The sequence below is a fragment of the Ascaphus truei genome, unplaced genomic scaffold (genome assembly GCF_040206685.1).
Source record: "Ascaphus truei isolate aAscTru1 unplaced genomic scaffold, aAscTru1.hap1 HAP1_SCAFFOLD_570, whole genome shotgun sequence".
NCBI lineage: Eukaryota > Metazoa > Chordata > Amphibia > Anura > Ascaphidae > Ascaphus > Ascaphus truei.
In genome coordinates, this window is record NW_027456902.1 from 8,918 (window position 1) to 31,401 (window position 22,484).

The 22,484-nt window shown below is 46.4% G+C and overlaps 1 protein-coding gene across 2 annotated transcripts in view; it reads left to right on the forward strand.

The window, feature by feature from the left end:
- The first annotated feature begins 3,347 nt into the window (after positions 1-3,347).
- STX1B (syntaxin 1B) overlaps positions 3,348-22,484 on the forward strand; it is a 107,013-nt gene continuing 87,876 nt past the window's right edge. The window contains exons 1-2 of one of the 2 annotated variants that reach the window (XM_075584396.1): positions 3,348-3,751; positions 6,136-6,285. The gene's annotated coding sequence lies outside the window, so the exon portion shown is untranslated. The remainder of the gene's footprint in view (positions 3,752-6,135; positions 6,286-22,484) is intronic. The other variant, XM_075584395.1, reaches the window with a different exon arrangement.

Genomic DNA, 22,484 nt, shown 5'->3' on the forward strand with positions numbered 1-22,484 from the left:
AAGAAGCAAGGACCATCGCTGGACGGGGATGGTACTCAACTGGATTTTTATGGGAAATTAAAAAGATCAAGACGACAACCAAAAGTAAGATGGGAGGATGAGATGAGAAGGTGTGTTGGGGCAACGTGAAGAAGAGAGGCCGGAACCGCTGTACCTGGGAGATCATTGGGGAGACTGCATCCAGCAGTGGGTAGACACGGGCTGAAGATGGGGGAGATGATATGTTTGAGTATATTTATATAAATGTGTGTGTGTGTGTGTGTGTGTATATATATATATATATATATATATATATATTTATATATAAAAAAATTTTTTTACATAGGTGTGTGTGTGTACATATATGTGAGAGTTTATTTACGTATATATATATATATATATATATATATATATATATATATATATATATATATATATATATATATATATCAAATAAAAAGATGACTTGTGAGCACATTCACATGTCTTAGACAGGTCTGCAACCCTGACTTTCACCATTATCACCCAGCATACAGTGCTCCCACTGCTGCAAGGGATTCTGCGAATGAGCACAACACATATATATGCGTGTGTGTGCATATATATGTATATGTGTGTGTGTGTATATATATATATATATTAAGAGAAAAGGCAGATCCCGCATCCACAAGAAAAGTAAATGTAACTATTTACTGACTTAAAGTAAATATTAGGTAATAAGTCAGTGGTGCTATAAGGGCCAGGTTATGTGGTATGAGAAAAAGAGCAGAAAGAGCCCCACACAATAGCACTCTAGTATACCAGGGTAGTACATATATCAAAACATCTTTATTGAATGACTGTCACAAAACAAGGATTAAAACGTACAAGGGATTCATGCCTTGTTTTAAACCTTTTCTCTGCTTTCTTTTAATCCTTGTTTTGTGACAGTCATTCAATAAAGATGTTTTAATATATGTACTACCCTGGTATACTAGAGTGCTATTGTATGGGGCTCTTTCTGCTCTTTTTCTCATACCATATATATATATGTGTGTGTGTGTATATGTATATATGTGTGTGTGTGTGTGTGTGTATATATATGTGTATATATATATATATATATATATATATATATATATATATATGTATATATATGTATATGTGTGTATATATGTCTGTGTGTCTGTGTGTAGTGTGTGTGCGTGTGTATAAAGAGAGATTATAGAATAATAAAGTGTCTCACTTGTCTCAGCTCCCTGGTCCGGTCCCTCATGCTGACAACAGTTGGGGCACAGCACGCCCTGTGCCCTATATATACACTGTATATACAGTATACGTGTGTGTACACTATGTATATATAAAGTGTGTGTGTACATACAGTATGAGTATACTATGTATACATACCTTACATGTGTGAGTACATATACACAGTATGTGCTGTGTATACTATGTATGCCTGTGCCTGTCCCTGTGCACAGGTATAGATATATATATACACTGTGTATCTGTGCTGTGTATACTATGTATGCATGTGGTGCCTGTGCACAGGTATAGATATATATATATATATACACTGTGTATCTGTGCTGTGTATACTATGTATGCATGTGGTGCCTGTGCACAGGTATAGATATATATATATATACACTGTGTATCTGTGCTGTGTATACTATGTATGCATGTGGTGCCTGTGCACAGGTATAGATATATATACACTGTGTATCTGTGCTGTGTATACTATGTATGCATGTGGTGCCTGTGAACAGGTATAGATATATATACACTGTGTATCTGTGCTGTGTATACTATGTAGCGCTCTGTCCATGCGCATGCGCACTCTGTTCTGTCTCCTTCAAGCCAACTCAACCATAGAGAGGTTACAGGCAGCCGCGGTGCATGCTGGGATGCTGGAGGTGTGAGGCTGACACAGAGAGAGAGTGTGTGTGTGTGTGTGTGTGTGTGTGTGTGTGTGTGTGTGTGTGTGTGTGTGTGTGTGTGTGTGTGTGTGTGTGTGTGTGTGTGTGTGTGTGTGTGTGTGTGTATATAATATGTGTATAATATGTGTATATTTGTATTCACTGTGTGTGAGTGTGTATGTATTTATATATAATGTGTATGTTTGTATTCACTGTGTGTGTGTGTATATATCATGTGTATATTTGTATTCACTGTGTGTGTGTATATATGGATATCATGTGTATATTTGTATTCACTGTGTGTGTGTACATCACCACACCAGGAACTCTGGATACAAGACACAGCACACTAGGTATTGTGAAGAAAATAGTTGTATTGTGGTCTAAATATGACACCAACGTTGTCAACAAAATCTAGTATGCTGTGTCTTCTATCCAGAGTTCCCAGTGTGCTGTGTCTTCTATCCAGAGTTCCCAGTGTGCTGTGTCTTCTATCCAGAGTTCCCAGTGTGCTGTGTCTTCTATCCAGAGTTCCCAGTGTGCTGTGTCTCCTATCCAGAGTTCCCAGTGTGCTGTGTCTTCTATCCAGAGTTCCCAGTGTGCTGTGTCTTCTATCCAGAGTTCCCAGTGTGCTGTGTCTTCTATCCAGAGTTCCCAGTGTGCTGTGTCTCCTATCCAGAGTTCCCAGTGTGCTGTGTCTCCTATCCAGAGTTCCCAGTGTGCTGTGTCTCCTATCCAGAGTTCCCAGTGTGCTGTGTCTTCTATCCAGAGTTCCCAGTGTGCTGTGTCTTCTATCCAGAGTTCCCAGTGTGCTGTGTCTCCTATCCAGAGTTCCCAGTGTGCTGTGTCTTCTATCCAGAGTTCCCAGTGTGCTGTGTCTCCTATCCAGAGTTCCCAGTGTGCTGTGTCTTCTATCCAGAGTTCCCAGTGTGCTGTGTCTTCTATCCAGAGTTCCCAGTGTGCTGTGTCTTCTATCCAGAGTTCCCAGTGTGCTGTGTCTCCTATCCAGAGTTCCCAGTGTGCTGTGTCTCCTATCCAGAGTTCCCAGTGTGCTGTGTCTCCTATCCAGAGTTCCCAGTGTGCTGTGTCTTCTATCCAGAGTTCCCAGTGTGCTGTGTCTCCTATCCAGAGTTCCCAGTGTGCTGTGTCTCCTATCCAGAGTTCCCAGTGTGCTGTGTCTCCTATCCAGAGTTCCCAGTGTGCTGTGTCTCCTATCCAGAGTTCCCAGTGTGCTGTGTCTCCTATCCAGAGTTCCCAGTGTGCTGTGTCTTCTATCCAGAGTTCCCAGTGTGCTGTGTCTCCTATCCAGAGTTCCCAGTGTGCTGTGTCTCCTATCCAGAGTTCCCAGTGTGTGTGTGTGTGTGTGTGTGTATTTCATCTGTATGCATTGTGTGCATTTCTATTCAGTGTGTGTGTATATATATATATATATATTTATATATATATATGTACACACACTGTATATACACATATACACTGTATATACACAGAGAAGAGTCCCTATCGTGCAGACTCCCCCTTTCGCCAAGGGGAAGCGTTGTAGATCTTGTAGACCGGATCACCTCCCTGCAGCGTGTCGAATGGACGCTCCATTCGCCCAAAGATGAGACCCGATTGATCACTCAAGACAAAAAAGGAGAGACACACAGCGCCCCAGAGGTGAATATCCAATAAATGTATTTGAAACGCACACAACGTGTATCCACATCTTCCAGTTAATATAGATAAAAGGCGCTCAGCTTCATGATCCGGCGAGGAGTCCGTGGGTGGAATTCAGCCAGGACCTGGAGCACCGGGACCCCGCAGAGGAACTCCCAGCGGCAAACTGCGTCACGTCGTGTCACGCGTGAACAAGATGGCGTGAGACATCACAGGTAGCAACTATACGTCAGCGGGTGCAAACATCTCGTCAAATTGCAATCATAATATTAACCAAATAAATAAGACTACACAATTGTTCTTGTAATTCATAAATGTGCCCACATTTCAAACTAAAGCATTTCAGGTGCAATAAATGCGTGATAAATAGAGAATAAAAATAAATATATATATATATCAAAAATAAATAGCCGATACCTTGTGTAAAGCACTGTATACACTGTGGGCTCTCCATTCATTTCTATTCACACAGATACACACACACACTCTTACATCACTAACTTTCAGGAACCATTTAACACCTCTAGCCATAAATCACATCCACACACGGGAGAGGGACAAGCACAGATAACTTTCCAAGAGACACTGTTTTTAAGTATACCTTTTGCTTGCTTTATTCATTGTAACATCGCCGGAAGAAGAGATCAGTGTATCTCGAAAGCTCGCACAAATAAAAGCATTTCGTTAGCCACAGAACGGTATTGTCTATTCATTTTTTGATTATTGAAGCTCGGCTAACACGGTACTGATATATATATATATTTTATATATATATATATATATATATATATTATTAAGGTTATGGTGGCTAAAAAGAGTGACAAAAACCCTCCACAGTAAAGCATATCACAACTGTAAATATTACTTTACGCTCATTTGCATGTCTTAGACAGGTCTGCAACCCTGTCTTTCCCCATTATCGCCCAGCACACAGCGTTTCCACTGCAGCAAGGGATTCTGGGAAATGACATGCAAATGAGCACACAGTGCCACCTTTTGTCCTCAAACCAATGCATGCTGTTTTAAACACAGCTTTGTTTAAAACAGTATGCATTGGTTTGAGGATTTGCTTGTGTAATACGAGCTTGAGACAAAAGGTGGCACTGTGTGCTCATTTGCATGTCATTTCCCAGAATCCCTTGCTGCAGTGGAAACGCTGTGTGCTGGGCGATAATGGGGAAAGACAGGGTTGCAGACCTGTCTAAGACATGCAAATGAGCGTAAAGTAATATTTACAGTTGCGATATATATATATACACACACACTAAATTGGCAAAGTTTCATAAATAAGGAGGTAACCAACCAATAATGACATAATCAGGAAGGTGCGTGTGGAAGATCAATGCTACTAGTATAAAAACGAGATCATGTGTTAGGCTGGGAAATAGCTAAACAAAGCACAGATACCAGAATAAGAAATATTAATCCGGTGAGAAAGGTTATATATGTCACATATTTATATCTTGTGCTTTGTTTAGCTGTTATAGTTGAATGCGCTAGTTATTGTCCACATGTTTTCTTCCTTTTTTTAATTTAATTTATTGTTATCATTTATTTTATTGTTTGGTCAATGGTGATCGCTATAAATTATTAGTATTATTTTTATTATCTCTACAATTTGTTGATAGGAGGTTGAGGATTTATTCCTACATCTAATGTGGTTATTTTTGTCATCAATTTATTATAACAAGTATATTTTATCTAAGCGACAGTTATTAAAGGTTTTGCTTTTGTGCAATTATGTTTTGTGCAATTATGTTTATATATATTTATATATATATATATACACACATTTTAAGTTATGACGGGGGGGGGGGGGAGGGAGGCGTCAAGAAACCTCCACCGTTAGCTTATAGCCAAAAAAGAATATCACTTGTGAGCACATTCACATGTCTTAGACAGGTCTGCACCCCTGCCTTTCACCATTATCATCTAGCATACTGTTCTTCCACTGCAGCAAGGGATTCTGGGAAATGACATGCAAATGCGCACACAATGTGTCACCTTTTACCTGAAATCCATTTTTAAATGGGATCCTTATAAGCAAATGCTCTGCTGTTCATACACTCTGACAAGCAAGAGAGATCTTCATGAATTAGTTTATAATGAACATATAAAGAGGAAACCACTGAGGTTTGGGAAGCTCTGTACATGTGAAGAAGAGACCTGTGAGGTGTAGAAATCTCGGTACATGTGAAGAAGAGACCTGTGAGGTTTGGGGAGCTCTGTACATGTGAAGAAGAGACCTGTGAGGTTTGGCAAGCTCTGTACATGTGAAGAAGAGACCTGTGAGGTTTGGCAAGCTCTGTATATGCTAAGAAGAGACCTGTGATGTCTGGGAAGCTCTGTACACGTGAATAAGAGACCTGTGAGGTTTGGAAAGCTATATACATGTGAAGAAGAGACCTGTGAGGTTTGGAAAGCTCTGTACATATGTAATCTGCAGTTAGGTCACCCTACATTACATATACACCCAGGACTGTGTGAGCCTGTCCCTGATACCCTGCAGTCAGGTCACCCTACATTACATATACACCCAGGACTGTGTGAGCCTGTCCCTGATACTCTGAAATTAGGGTGTATTTAATGTTTTTTCCAGTATCCCCGTGTAATTATCTTTATGCATCGATGACGACTGCTGGCTCCCAAGAAAATGGAACGATCTTACCTTATACAAATATTATTGCTGCAAAGTACAGATACAAATCTACAGGAGGATGTGACAACCCACTTATTATATTGATCAAAGGTAAGAATAGTAACTTTTATACACAGGAGTAATTACACACCTGTCACTGCTATTTTACATGCACTATTCCTGTACTGACACACACACGTGTCACTGAACCTCCACCCTGCCCCACATCTATCTCTGCTATTCCTGTACTGACACATACCTGTCACTGCACCTCCACCCTGCCCCACATCTATCTCTACTATTCCTGTGCTGACCCCCCACACACACATACACCACTCTGTCACTGCACCTCCACCCTGCCCCGCATCTATCTCTGCAATTCCTGTACTGACCCCCCACATACACCACTCTGTCACTGCACCTCCACCCTGCCCCGCATCTATCTCTGCAATTCCTGTACTGACCCCCCCACACACACATACACACATACACCACTCTGTCACTGCACCTCCACCCTGCCCCGCATCTATCTCTGCTATTCCTGTACTGCCCCCCCCCCCACACACACACACATACACCACTCTGTCACTGCACCTCCACCCTGCCCTGTATCTATCTCTGCAATTCCTGTACTGACCCCCCCCCCCCACATATACACCACTCTCTCACTGCACCTCCACCCTGCCCTGCAGCTATCTCTGCTATTCCTGTACTGACCCCCCACACATACACCGCGCTGTCACTGCACCTCCACCCTGCCCTGTATCTATCTCTGCAATTCCTTTACTGCCCCCCCCCCACGCATACACCGCTCTGTCACTGCACCTCCACCCTGCCCTGTATCTATCTCTGCAATTCCTGTACTGACCCTCCCCCACATATACACCACTCTGTCACTGCACCTCCACCCTGCCCTGCAGCTATCTCTGCTATTCCTGTACTGACCCCCCACACATATACACCACTCTCTCACTGCACCTCCACCCTGCCCTGTATCTATCTCTGCAATTCCTTTACTGACCCCCCCCCCACGCATACACCGCTCTGTCACTGCACCTCCACCCTGCCCTGTATCTCTGCAATTCCTTTACTGACCCCCCCACCCCACGCATACACCACTCTCTCACTGCACCTCCACCCTGCCCTGCAGCTATCTCTGCTATTCCTGTTCTGACCCCCCACACATACACCCCGCTGTCACTACACCTCCACCCTGCCCTGCAGCTATCTATACTATTCCTGTACTGACCCCCCACACATACACCCCGCTGTCACTGCACCTCCACCCTGCCCTGCAGCTATCTCTGCTATTCCTGTTCTGACCCCCCACACATACACCCCGCTGTCACTGCACCTCCACCTTGCCCTGCAGCTATCTATACTATTCCTGTACTGACCCCCCACACATACACCCCGCTGTCACTGCACCTCCACCTTGCCCTGCAGCTATCTATACTATTCCTGTACTGACCCCCCACACATACACCCCGCTGTCACTGCACCTCCACCTTGCCCTGCAGCTATCTATACTATTCCTGTACTGACCCCCCACACATACACCACTCTCTCACTGCACCTCCACCCTGCCCTGCAGCTCTCTCTCTGCTATTCCTGCACTGGCCCCTTACACACATACACACACACACAGCTCTGTTATTGCACCTCCACCCCGCCCTGCCAGGAGATATACAGGGAGACAGGGGTCTAAATAGAGTCTATAGATAATACATACATCACGTGAATGTTTAGATCTTTATAAATACAATTCCATTTCTATATTTAGATGTATTTAGCAGCCGGTGTACTTATATCTTATCTATACAAACCCACCTATCTGTCTAATATCTATCTGAATTTATATCTATATATCTGTGTATCTATCTACTGTATCTGTATATATGAGTATAGCTATCTGTCTGTATATATGTGTATAGCTATCTGTCTGTATATATGTGTATAGCTATCTGTCTGTATATATGTGTATAGCTGTCTGTATATATGTGTATAGCTATCTGTCTGTATATATGTGTATAGCTGTCTGTATATATATGTATAACGATCTGTCTGTATATATCTGTATAGCTATCTGTCTGTATATATGTGTATAGCGATCTGTCTGTATATATGAGTATAGCTATCTGTCTGTATATATGTGTATAGCGATCTGTCTATATATGTGTATAGCGATCTGTCTGTATATATGTGTATAGCGATCTGTCTGTATATATGTGTATAGTTATCTGTCTGTATATATGTGTATAGCTATCTGTCTGTATATATGTGTATAGCTATCTGTCTGTATATATGTGTATAGCTATCTGTCTGTGTATATGTGTATAGCGATCTGTCTGTGTATATGAGTATAGCGATCTGTCTGTATATATGAGTATAGCGATCTGTCTGTATATATGTGTATAGCGATCTGTCTGTATATATGTGTATAGCGATCTGTCTGTATATATGTGTATAGCGATCTGTCTGTATATATGTGTATAGCGATCTGTCTGTATATATGTGTATAGCTATCTGTCTGTATATATGTGTATAGCTATCTGTCTGTATATATGTGTATAGCGATCTGTCTGTATATATGTGTATAGCTATCTGTCTGTATATATGTGTATAGCGATCTGTCTGTGTATATGAGTATAGCGATCTGTCTGTATATATGTGTATAGCGATCTGTCTGTATATATGTGTAGAGCGATCTGTCTGTATATATGTGTAGAGCGATCTGTCTGTATATATGTGTATAGCTATCTGTCTGTATATATGTGTATAGCTGTCTGTATATATGTGTATAGCGATCTGTCTGTATATATGTGTATAGCGATCTGTCTGTATATATGTGTATAGCGATCTGTCTGTATATATGTGTATAGCGATCTGTCTGTATATATGTGTATAGCTGTCTGTATATATGTGTATAGCTATCTGTCTGTATATATGTGTATAGCTATCTGTCTGTATATATGTGTATAACGATCTGTCTGTATATATGTGTATAGCGATCTGTCTGTATATATGTGTATAGCGATCTGTCTGTATATATGTGTATAGCGATCTGTCTGTATATATGTGTATAGCGATCTGTCTGTATATATGTGTATAGCGATCTGTCTGTATATATGTGTATAGCTATCTGTCTGTATATATGTGTATAGCGATCTGTCTGTATATATGTGTATAGCGATCTGTCTGTATATATGTGTATAGCTGTCTGTATATATGTGTATAGCTATCTGTCTGTATATATGTGTATAGCTATCTGTCTGTATATATGTGTATAACGATCTGTCTGTATATATGTGTATAGCGATCTGTCTGTATATATGTGTATAGCGATCTGTCTGTATATATGTGTATAGCGATCTGTCTGTATATATGTGTATAGCGATCTGTCTGTATATATGTGTATAGCGATCTGTCTGTATATATGTGTATAGCGATCTGTCTGTATATATGTGTATAGCTATCTGTCTGTATATATGTGTATAGCGATCTGTCTGTATATATGTGTATAGCGATCTGTCTGTATATATGTGTATAGCTATCTGTCTGTATATATGTGTATAGCGATCTGTCTGTATATATGTGTATAGCGATCTGTCTGTATATATGTGTATAGCGATCTGTCTGTATATATGTGTATAGCGATCTGTCTGTATATATGTGTATAGCGATCTGTCTGTATATATGTGTATAGCTATCTGTCTGTATATATGTGTATAGCGATCTGTCTGTATATATGTGTATAGCGATCTGTCTGTATATATGTGTATAGCTATCTGTCTGTATACAGTATATGTGTATAGCGATCTGTCTGTATATATGTGTATAGCGATCTGTCTGTATATATGTGTATAGCGATCTGTCTGTATATATGTGTATAGCGATCTGTCTGTATATATGTGTATAGCGATCTGTCTGTATATATGTGTATAGCGATCTGTCTGTATATATGTGTATAGCGATCTGTCTGTATATATGTGTATAGCGATCTGTCTGTATATATGTGTATAGCGATCTGTCTGTATATATGTGTATAGCTGTCTGTATATATGTGTATAGCGATCTGTCTGTATATATGTGTATAGCGATCTGTCTGTATATATGTGTATAGCTGTCTGTATATATGTGTATAGCGATCTGTCTGTATATATGTGTATAGCTGTCTGTATATATGTGTATAGCTATCTGTCTGTATATATGTATATAGCGATCTGTCTGTATATATGTATATAGCGATCTGTCTGTATATATGTGTATAGCTGTCTGTATATATGTGTATAGCGATCTGTCTGTATATATGTGTATAGCGATCTGTCTGTATATATGTGTATAGCGATCTGTCTGTATATATGTGTATAGCGATCTGTCTGTATATATGTGTATAGCGATCTGTCTGTATATATGAGTATAGCGATCTGTCTGTATATATGTGTATAGCGATCTGTCTGTATATATGTGTATAGCGATCTGTCTGTATATATGTGTATAGCGATCTGTCTGTATATATGTGCAGGGCCCGACAAACTGCGGCGGGGTCCTGACGGCGTCTCCCGGCCTCCTGCTGTCTTGTCGCCTTTAGAATCATGTTTTTCTCCTGCAGCACTATTGGCGGTGCCGCACGGCCATTTTGAATGGTGCTGCAGGAGAAAAACATGATTTTAATGATCAAGACGGAGAAGACGGGAGACGCCGGGGGACACAGCCGCAGGTAAGCAGCCGACAGCGGCCACAATGCAGTCGCCCCGGGCGACCGCATTTGTCGAGCCCTGTATATGTGTATAGCTATCTGTATATTGTTAGAAAAGCCTCCTCTCGGTATAATAATCAGGAATCAGTTTCCAGTTCAAATCAGCATTCTTTATTCTTCAATCGGCTTTCAGCGTTATAGGTAGCAAGGATACATATTATAGATACATCTGTTAGTCTTCAGTATCTAAGAAGGTAGATCAATAGATGCTTCTATTCGATGTAACAAGCATCTTAAGTTGGTAGAAGTTGGTAGAAGGTAGAAGAAGGTAGTACCTTATGCTTAACTTTGCTCCCTTCTTATACGCTCAGGACAAAGAGCTATAAATCATTTATCTTAGCTAACTCAATGACATGTTTCTCACGAAGCTAAAACACACTGATTTCTCAGGAAGATAAAGAACTAAGAAAAATATATTATTTCTTGAACCGAGCGAGAACCCCAAATAACCCAAATTCTACCCACCAATCGGCCCCTAATATCCTCCCCGATATATACAGAAAACGATTACTTCCAGTTATTGCTGCTAAAGGTGGTTCTACAAGATATTGAATCATAAGGTGTACTTAGTTTTTCCCACATGGTTTCTCCATTTTGGCTTTATTTTTATTAAATAAATCGTGACACGGTGTAATAGGTCATGTGTTGTTGTTCATCTGAGGTTGTATTTACCTAATTTTAAGACCTGCCAAGGAACAGATGATTGTTATTATGTCCTGATATGTAAAACCATGGAATTCAAAGAGGGTGTACTTTCTTTTTCACACAACTGTATACATACACACACAGATAGGTATACAGATAGATAGCTATGCACATATATATCTGTATATCTATCTATTGCTATTATCTAACCAATAACAGCAGGGCTCGACAAACTGGGCAAATACCCACTCCCCCCTAAAAGTCAGTCGCCCCCCCCAAAAAACACTCCCTCACCTCCCTCCTCCCCTCACGACACTTACCTGCGGCAGGGTCCAGCTGCAGGGTCTGACTGCGTGTTGCAGCCTTCTGTCTTCTCCCCTGCAAATTCATCTTTTCCCCCTGCAGCTCCAGTTAAAATGGCTGCGCGGTGTCAAATGACGCTATGTTGCCATGTCAACGGGACGTGGTGACATCATGACATCACGCGGCATCACGTAACGTGGCTCCACATAACGTCACTTAGCGTTCCGAATGGCAACGCGGCGTCATTTAACGCTGGGCGGCCGTGTTAACTGGAGCTGCAAGGGGAAAAGATGAATTTGCAGAAGAAGACGAAGAAGACCGGGAGACACCGGGGGGATGCTGTCACAGGTACGCAGTCAACAGCGGCCAAATGCACATGCCCGTGGCGACCGGGCGAGTGCATTTGTTGACCCCTGAATAATAGGGTGATACTGTCTTTGTGTATATACATGTACATTACCCAACCTATTGTGTACACAAGCCATCAAAACATTCAACCCTGGCCATACCGCTGACAATACAAATACATTCCTGAAACCACAAGAATGAAACCGGGACAGAATCCTGGTGTAGAAATGGAATATACAACGGTGGAGAATTGTGTGTGTGACTCCCGACTCCGGTACTCCTGATTTCTCTGATGGTATTGGGGGGTTGTGAAGATAGACAAATTAGTTCTACAAAGAATTCCCATTCTGTATATGTATATAACTATCTGAATACAAACATTTTTTGTATGTGTTCATACCCACTTCGGAAATAAAAGCGTTCCACTCCATATTCCACTGGGTATTTGTGCGCAATTGTCATTCAGTTGACAGAGAGATACAGGCTTCAAATAATCCAAGTGTATGTCCCAACATCAGTAACGCAGGCAATGACGTGGAGACTTCTACCACGAAATCAGCCAACTTAAAGATTTCAATGCAATGATTGGTCACATCAGAAAGACAAAGCATCAGTTGGTAAGTATGGTTATGGTAACAACAGGACTGAACGTGGAGACAGAGGGGTAAACTGTGAAAACCTCTACATCATGAATTCGTTCTTCAAGAAGAATCCAAATAGAAAATGGACTTGGAGGGGACCCAATGGGGTCAAGAATGAAATTGACTATATAATAACTAACAAGGAACACGATTGAAGACTATACAGTCCTTAACCGTTTTGACACAAGGAGTGATCGCCGATTGGTTCACTGCAGATTACATCGGAATACGAAGTTGGAAAGAAGAAGACTGGTTGAAAAGAAAATGGAAATAACATGAAGAACAGCAGAGAACTTAAACTGGAACTGAAAAGTCGCTTCAGCTCGAAGTGCACAGGGACATTTTCACAAACAATTATGAAGAACTTCTGAAGGTTGTAGTTGAAAGCGCAGAAAAAACTGGAGGAATCGTTAACAAAAAACAGGATCAGAAAATATCTGAGGAGACAAAACAGCGAGGAGACCATGAGAAATGAAGCGATCCCAAGACGCGATAATAAGAACGGAATACGCAGAGCTGCGCGGGACGAACCGCAAACGTGTAACGGAAGATGTAAGAGAATGTAACGGTGATACGGTGAGGAAGACTAGTGACTATCAAAGATAATAAAAGCTTAAAGAAGACAAATCAGCGACTTGTGATTGGGAAGAAGTAAATCATTGCACTCAAACAAGACAATGGATCCACCATAAAAGACTGTGCGCTTATCATAAAGAGAGTTGAGGATTTCTACATTAGATTGTATGAGAGCACGGGTAACACGCAATAATCCAGCAGAGGATGAGCGAGAAGAACCCACCAATGATTATACCATGCGTCCTTCCAGAAGTGGCAAAAGCAATCAAATCCATGAAGAACGAGAAGGCTCCCGGGGAAGGTGGAATTACAACTGAAATCCTGAAAGAAGCTGGGGAAGAAGTTAGAGACGATCTCTGCAAAACTCTTTACACGCGGCGTGAAGAACAGGAAAACCCCAGAACACCGGAGAAATGCCAGATATCCTTATCCACCAGAAAGGAGACAAAGATCTCAAGAACTCCCGACCAATCCGTCTGCGCACAATCACTTACAGGAGGTTTACGGAGATACTAATTGGCTGCAGCAGACGCTGGACTTTGCCCAGCCTGGAGAACGAGATTTTGCAGTGGATACAATACAATGGATCACATCCAAGTTGTACAAGAATGCCTTGTATATAATGTATCACCCTGCTCACTTAATGTAACTATGTATCTCTCATCATATCTCTGTGCCCAGGACACACGTGAAAACGAGAGGTAACTCTCAATGTAGTACTTCCTGGTAAAACATTTGATAAATAAATAACGAATACGATCTCCCACTCTGTTTAGGATTCGTAGATTACGAAAAAGTATTTGATTCTGTTTACACCCCAGCGGCCCTACAGTAGATGCATTAAGAAGGCAAAGTGTTGAAGAAGCGTACATAGATATTATAAAGAGCATATAGGAGACTGCCACATCAACCATTAGACTACATGAAGATACAAGCAAGATAAGGATCAGCGCGGGAGTGCGGCAGGGAGACACCGTGTCACCAGGATCAGTAAGGGAGTGTGGCAGGGAGACACCGTGTCACCAGGATCAGTAGGGGAGTGCGGCAGGGAGACACTGTGTCACCAGGATCAGTAAGGTAGTGCGGCAGGGAGACACCTTGTCACCAGGATCAGTAAGGTAGTGCGGCAGGGAGACACTGTGTCACCAGGATCAGCGCGGGAGTGCGGCAGGGAGACACTGTGTCACCAGGATCAGCGCGGGAGTGCGGCAGGGAGACACCGTGTCACCAGGATCAGTAAGGGAGTGCGGCAGGGAGACACCTTGTCACCAGGATCAGTAAGGTAGTGCGGCAGGGAGACACTGTGTCACCAGGATCAGCGCGGGAGTGCGGCAGGGAGACACCGTGTCACCAGGATCAGTGCGGGAGTGCGGCAGGGAGACACCGTGTCACCAGGATCAGTAAGGTAGTGCGGCAGGGAGACACTGTGTCACCAGGATCAGCGCGGGAGTGCGGCAGGGAGACACCGTGTCACCAGGATCAGTAAGGGAGTGCGGCAGGGAGACACCGTGTCACCAGGATCAGTAAGGGAGTGTGGCAGTGAGACACCATGTCACCAGGATCAGTAAGGGAGTGTGGCAGGGAGACACCGTGTCACCAGGATCAGTAAGGGAGTGCGGCAGGGAGACACTGTGTCACCAGGATCAGCGTGGGAGTGCGGCAGGGAGACACTGTGTCCCCAGGATCAGTAAGAGAGTGCGGCAGGGAGACACCGTGTCCCCAGGATCAGTAAGGGAGTGCGGCAGGGAGACACCGTGTCACCAGGATCAGCAGGGGAGTGCAGCAGGGAGACTCTGTGTCCCCAGGATCAGTAAGGGAGTGCGGCATGGAGACACCGTGTCACCAGGATCAGCAGGGGAGTGCGGCAGGGAGACACCTTGTCACTAGGATCAGTAAGGGAGTGCGGCAGGGAGACACCGTGTCACCAGGATCAGCAGGGGAGTGCAGCAGGGAGACACCGTGTCACCAGGATCAGTAAGGGAGTGCAGCAGGGAGACACCGTGTCACCAGGATCAGTAAGGGAGTGCGGCAGGGAGACACCGTGTCACCAGGATCAGTAAGGGAGTGCGGCAGGGAGACACCGTGTCACCAGGATCAGTAAGGGAGTGCGGCAGGGAGACACCATATCACCAGGATCAGCGAGGGAGTGCGGCAGGGAGACACCGTGTCACCAGGATCAGTAAGGGAGTGCAGCAGGGAGACACCGTGTCACCAGGATCAGTAAGGGAGTGCGGCAGGGAGACACCACGTCACCAGGATCAGCAGGGGAGTGCAGCAGGGAGACACCGTGTCACCAGGATCAGTGCGGGAGTGCGGCAGGGAGACACCGTGTCACCAGGATCAGTAAGGTAGTGCGGCAGGGAGACACTGTGTCACCAGGATCAGCGCGGGAGTGCGGCAGGGAGACACCGTGTCACCAGGATCAGTAAGGGAGTGCGGCAGGGAGACACCGTGTCACCAGGATCAGTAAGGGAGTGTGGCAGTGAGACACCATGTCACCAGGATCAGTAAGGGAGTGTGGCAGGGAGACACCGTGTCCCCAGGATCAGTAAGGGAGTGCGGCAGGGAGACACCGTGTCACCAGGATCAGCAGGGGAGTGCAGCAGGGAGACTCTGTGTCCCCAGGATCAGTAAGGGAGTGCGGCATGGAGACACCGTGTCACCAGGATCAGCAGGGGAGTGCGGCAGGGAGACACCTTGTCACTAGGATCAGTAAGGGAGTGCGGCAGGGAGACACCGTGTCACCAGGATCAGCAGGGGAGTGCAGCAGGGAGACACCGTGTCACCAGGATCAGTAAGGGAGTGCAGCAGGGAGACACCGTGTCACCAGGATCAGTAAGGGAGTGCGGCAGGGAGACACCATATCACCAGGATCAGCGAGGGAGTGCGGCAGGGAGACACCGTGTCACCAGGATCAGTAAGGGAGTGCAGCAGGGAGACACCGTGTCACCAGGATCAGTAAGGGAGTGCGGCAGGGAGACACCACGTCACCAGGATCAGCAGGGGAGTGCAGCAGGGAGACACCGTGTCACCAGGATCAGTGCGGGAGTGCGGCAGGGAGACACCGTGTCACCAGAATCAGTAAGGTAGTGCGGCAGGGAGACACTGTGTCACCAGGATCAGCGCGGGAGTGCGGCAGGGAGACACCGTGTCACCAGGATCAGTAAGGGAGTGCGGCAGGGAGACACCGTGTCACCAGGATCAGTAAGGGAGTGTGGCAGTGAGACACCATGTCACCAGGATCAGTAAGGGAGTGTGGCAGGGAGACACCGTGTCACCAGGATCAGTAAGGGAGTGCGGCAGGGAGACACTGTGTCACCAGGATCAGCGTGGGAGTGCGGCAGGGAGACACTGTGTCCCCAGGATCAGTAAGAGAGTGCGGCAGGGAGACACCGTGTCCTCAGGATCAGTAAGGGAGTGCGGCAGGGAGACACCGTGTCACCAGGATCAGCAGGGGAGTGCAGCAGGGAGACTCTGTGTCCCCAGGATCAGTAAGGGAGTGCGGCATGGAGACACCGTGTCACCAGGATCAGCAGGGGAGTGCGGCAGGGAGACACCTTGTCACCAGGATCAGTAAGGGAGTGCGGCAGGGAGACACCGTGTCACCAGGATCAGCAGGGGAGTGCAGCAGGGAGACACCGTGTCACCAGGATCAGTAAGGGAGTGCAGCAGGGAGACACCGTGTCACCAGGATCAGTAAGGGAGTGCGGCAGGGAGACACCGTGTCACCAGGATCAGTAAGGGAGTGCGGCAGGGAGACACTGTATCACCAGGATCAGCGCGGGAGTGCGGGAGTGCGGCAGGGAGACACCGTGTCACCAGGATCAGTAAGGGAGTGCAGCAGGGAGACACCGTGTCACCAGGATCAGTAAGGGAGTGCGGCAGGGAGACACCACGTCACCAAGATCAGCAGGGGAGTGCAGCAGGGAGACACCGTGTCACCAGGATCAGTGCGGGAGTGCGGCAGGGAGACACCGTGTCACCAGGATCAGTAAGGTAGTGCGGCAGGGAGACACTGTGTCACCAGGATCAGCGCGGGAGTGCGGCAGGGAGACACCGTGTCACCAGGATCAGTAAGGGAGTGCGGCAGGGAGACACCGTGTCACCAGGATCAGTAAGGGAGTGTGGCAGTGAGACACCATGTCACCAGGATCAGTAAGGGAGTGTGGCAGGGAGACACCGTGTCACCAGGATCAGTAAGGGAGTGCGGCAGGGAGACACTGTGTCACCAGGATCAGCGTGGGAGTGCGGCAGGGAGACACTGTGTCCCCAGGATCAGTAAGAGAGTGCGGCAGGGAGACACCGTGTCCCCAGGATCAGTAAGGGAGTGCGGCAGGGAGACACCGTGTCACCAGGATCAGCAGGGGAGTGCAGCAGGGAGACTCTGTGTCCCCAGGATCAGTAAGGGAGTGCGGCATGGAGACACCGTGTCACCAGGATCAGCAGGGGAGTGCGGCAGGGAGACACCTTGTCACCAGGATCAGTAAGGGAGTGCGGCAGGGAGACACCGTGTCACCAGGATCAGCAGGGGAGTGCAGCAGGGAGACACCGTGTCACCAGGATCAGTAAGGGAGTGCAGCAGGGAGACACCGTGTCACCAGGATCAGTAAGGGAGTGCGGCAGGGAGACACCGTGTCACCAGGATCAGTAAGGGAGTGCGGCAGGGAGACACTGTATCACCAGGATCAGCGCGGGAGTGCGGGAGTGCGGCAGGGAGACACCGTGTCACCAGGATCAGTAAGGGAGTGCGGCAGGGAGACACCGTGTCACCAGGATCAGTAAGGGAGTGCGGCAGGGAGACACTGTATCACCAGGATCAGCGCGGGAGTGCGGCAGGGAGACACCATATCACCAGGATCAGCGTGGGAGTGCGGCAGGGAGACACCGTGTCACCAGGATCAGTAAGGGAGTGCGGCAGGGAGACACTGTGTCACCAGGATCAGCAGGGGAGTGCAGCAGGGAGACACCGTGTCACCAGGATCAGTAAGGGAGTGCAGCAGGGAGACACCGTGTCACCAGGATCAGCGTGGGAGTGCGGCAGGGAGACACCACGTCACCAGGATCAGTAAGGGAGTGCGGCAGGGAGACACCGTGTCACCAGGATCAGTAAGGGAGTGCGGCAGGGAGACACCGTGTCACCAGGATCAGTAAGGGAGTGCGGCAGGGAGACACCGTGTCCCCAGGATCAGTAAGGGAGTGTGGCAGGGAGACACTGTGTCACCAGGATCAGCGTGGGAGTGCGGCAGGGAGACACCGTGTCCCCAGGATCAGTAAGGGAGTGCGGCAGGGAGACACCGTGTCCCCAGGATCAGTAAGGGAGTGCGGCAGGGAAACACCACGTCACCAGGATCAGTAAGGGAGTGCGGCAGGGAGACACCGTGTCACCAGGATCAGTAAGGGAGTGCGGCAGGGAGACACCGTGTCACCAGGATCAGTAAGGGAGTGCGGCATGGAGACACCGTGTCACCAGGATCAGTAAGGGAGTGCGGCAGGGAGACACCGTGTCCCCAGGATCAGTAAGGGAGTGTGGCAGGGAAACACTGTGTCACCAGGATCAGTAAGGGAGTGCAGCAGGGAGACTCTGTGTCCCCAGGATCAGTAAGGGAGTGCAACAGGGAGACACCGTGTCACCAGGATCAGTAAGGGAGTGCGGCAGGGAGACTCTGTGTCACCAGGATCAGCGTGGGAGTGCGGCAGGGAGACACCACGTCACCAGGATCAGTAAGGGAGTGCGGCAGGGAGACACCGTGTCACCAGGATCAGTAAGGGAGTGCGGCAGGGAGACACCGTGTCCCCAGGATCAGTAAGGGAGTGTGGCAGGGAAACACTGTGTCACCAGGATCAGCGTGGGAGTGCGGCAGGGAGACACTGTGTCCCCAGGATCAGTAAGGGAGTGCAGCAGGGAGACTCTGTGTCCCCAGGATCAGTAAGGGAGTGCAGCAGGGAGACACCGTGTCACCAGGATCAGTAAGGGAGTGCGGCAGGGAGACACCGTGTCACCAGGATCAGTGAGGGAGTGCGGCAGGGAGACACCGTGTCACCAGGATCAGTAAGGGAGTGCAGCAGGGAGACACTGTGTCACCAGGATCAGTGAGGGAGTGCGGCAGGGAGACACCATGTCCCCAGAATCAGTAAGGGAGTGTGGCAGGGAGACACCGTGTCACCAGGATCAGCGTGGGAGTGCAGCAGGGAGACACTGTGTCACCAGGATCAGCGTGGGAGTGCAGCAGGGAGACTCAGTATCCCCAGGATCAGTAAGGGAGTGCGGCAGGGAGACACCGTGTCACCAGGATCAGTAAGGGAGTGCGGCAGGGAGACACCGTGTCACCAGGATCAGTGCGGGAGTGCGGCAGGGAGACACCGTGTCACCAGGATCAGCGTGGGAGTGCGGCAGGGAGACACCGTGTCACCAGGATCAGCGTGGGAGTGCGGCAGGGAGACACCGTGTCACCAGGATCAGCGTGGGAGTGCGGCAGTTGGGGCGGATTTCCAAATTCCGATGCTGTGTGTATCACCCGAAGAGACGGGAAAAGAATGAATGGGTCCAAAACCAAACAAAGTTGGCGTTATTACCACACGGGAGAATAAATTAAAATGGCGGCACGAACAAATTACCGTCGCTGGACAGAGATGGGACTCGATTGGATTCCAAGAGAGGTGAAAAGACCAAGACGACGACCAAAAGTAAGATGGGAGGATGGGATGAGAACATGTGGGGGAGCAACGTGGAGAAGAGAGGCTGTAACCGCAGGACCTGGGAGATGACCGGGGAGACTTCATCCAGCAGTGGGGAGACACGGGCTGGAGAGGATGGGATGAGGGAATGTGTGGGAGCGACGTGGAAAAGAGAGGCTGTAACCGCAGGACCTGGGAGATCACTCGGGAGGCTTCATTCAGCAGTGGGGAGACACGGGCTGGAGAGGATGGGATGAGGGAATGTGTGGGAGCGACGTGGAGAAGAGAGGCTGTAACTGCAGGACCTGGGAGATCACTGGGGAGACTTCATCCAGCAGTGGGGAGACACGGGCTGGAGAGGATGGGATGAGGGAATGTGTGGGAACGACGTGGAAAAGAGAGGCTGTAACCGCAGGACCTGGGAGATCACTCGGGAGGCTTCATTCAGCAGTGGGGAGACACGGGCTGGAGAGGATGGGATGAGGGAATGTGTGGGAACGACGTGGAAAAGAGAGGCTGTAACCGCAGGACCTGGGAGATCACTGGGGAGACTTCATCCAGCAGTGGGGAGACACGGGCTGGAGAGGATGGGATGAGGGAATGTGTGGGAGCGACATGGAGAAGAGAGGCTGTAACTGCAGGACCTGCATCGCTACAGCATCACACGCGGTACAAGAGACAGTCCTGTTGGCGAACATTTCTCTGACTCTGGCCATAAGATGAACGATCTGAGGGTTGCCATACTCAAAGGTAATCTTAAAACCCCGAAAGAGAGACGGTTGCATGAATACAAATTTATGCAACTGTTCGGGACACTTAGCAGTGGCCTAAACAGAGATCGAAATTTTATGAGTCATTACTGACAGTAGTGAACTCTCGTCCCATAAGCGCTAAAGGCCATGTCTGTACATACTGTGCTATATATATGCACACACAGCTGTCTCTCACACATACTAATACTCCTTGTTTTTCCATCCCTATACACCAATAGGGACCACATAGTATCCACACACACTTTTAGTTGTGCTACAATCTCTCACATTTCCACACCCACCCACACCATTTATATCCCTCTCACTCCACACACACCTTGTGTAGAGCACTGTTTATACTGTGGCCTCTCCATTCATTTTTATTCACACTGACACACATACACACTCTTTCTTCACTTGCTTTCAGTTACCCTTTTGACACCTCTAGCCATAAAACACATCCACACCGGGGGAAGGAACAGCACAGATAACATTCCAAGAGACACTGTTTTTAAGTAATCCTTGCTTCATTCATTGTAACATCGCCGGAAGAAGAGATCAGTGTATCTCGAAAGCTCGCACAAATAAAAGCATTTCGTTAGCCACAGAACGGTATCATCTATTTATTTTTTGATTTTTTTGATTATTGTATATATATATACACACACAGTAGGGCCCTGCTTTACGGCGTTCCGCTTTACGGCGTTCCGCTCACACAGCGTTTCCCAATGTATACCCATATTCATTAGGTTCGGCGCTTGTTCCGTTTTTCCGCCGATGTTTAGCATGACGCGCTCAGCAGCAAAGTATCCGGCTGTCACTAAGCAGCAGTTTTAGCGCGTGCGCAACTCCTTGTCAGAGGCCATTTGTCAGCGAAACAGTCGGGTTACAGCTCTGCATCTCTGTTTTCAAAGGTACAATACAGTACAGTGGGGCCGCGCGTTACGGCGATTTCCGCTTTACAGCGGCGGCCTGGAACGGGACCCGCCATATGAGCGGGGCCCTACTGTGTATATATATATACACGGCTATTTTCTGCTTTTTATATATATATATATATGTATATATATATATATATATATATATATATGTACAGTATATATATGTTGCACACATATATATGCTACACACATATATATGGATACATTTCTTCCTGTATGTTTGCATATATATATAATATTTAGGTTCATCCTACTGATATATATATATGTTTTCTCTATAAATATTTCTATATAGAGGTAAGTATTAAATACAGTGTATAACAAAATGTACATTGTCTTTATTATATATATATATATATATTTATATATATATATATATATTGTATATCTTTATTTATATAGCGCCATTAATGTACATAGCGCTTCACAGTAGTAATACATGTGGTAATCAAATAAATAACAAATAATATAAATAACAGGTCATGGGAATAAGTGCTACAGGCATAAAAGTAACATTAAGGAAGAGGAGTCCCTGCCCCGAGGAGCTTACAGTCTAATTGGTAGTCTATATATATATATCACACACTGGCTCTGTATGTGTCTATAATTATGTATATATTTATATACCCTGGATATACATAGCTCCCACAGATCTATTCTTGTCCATATG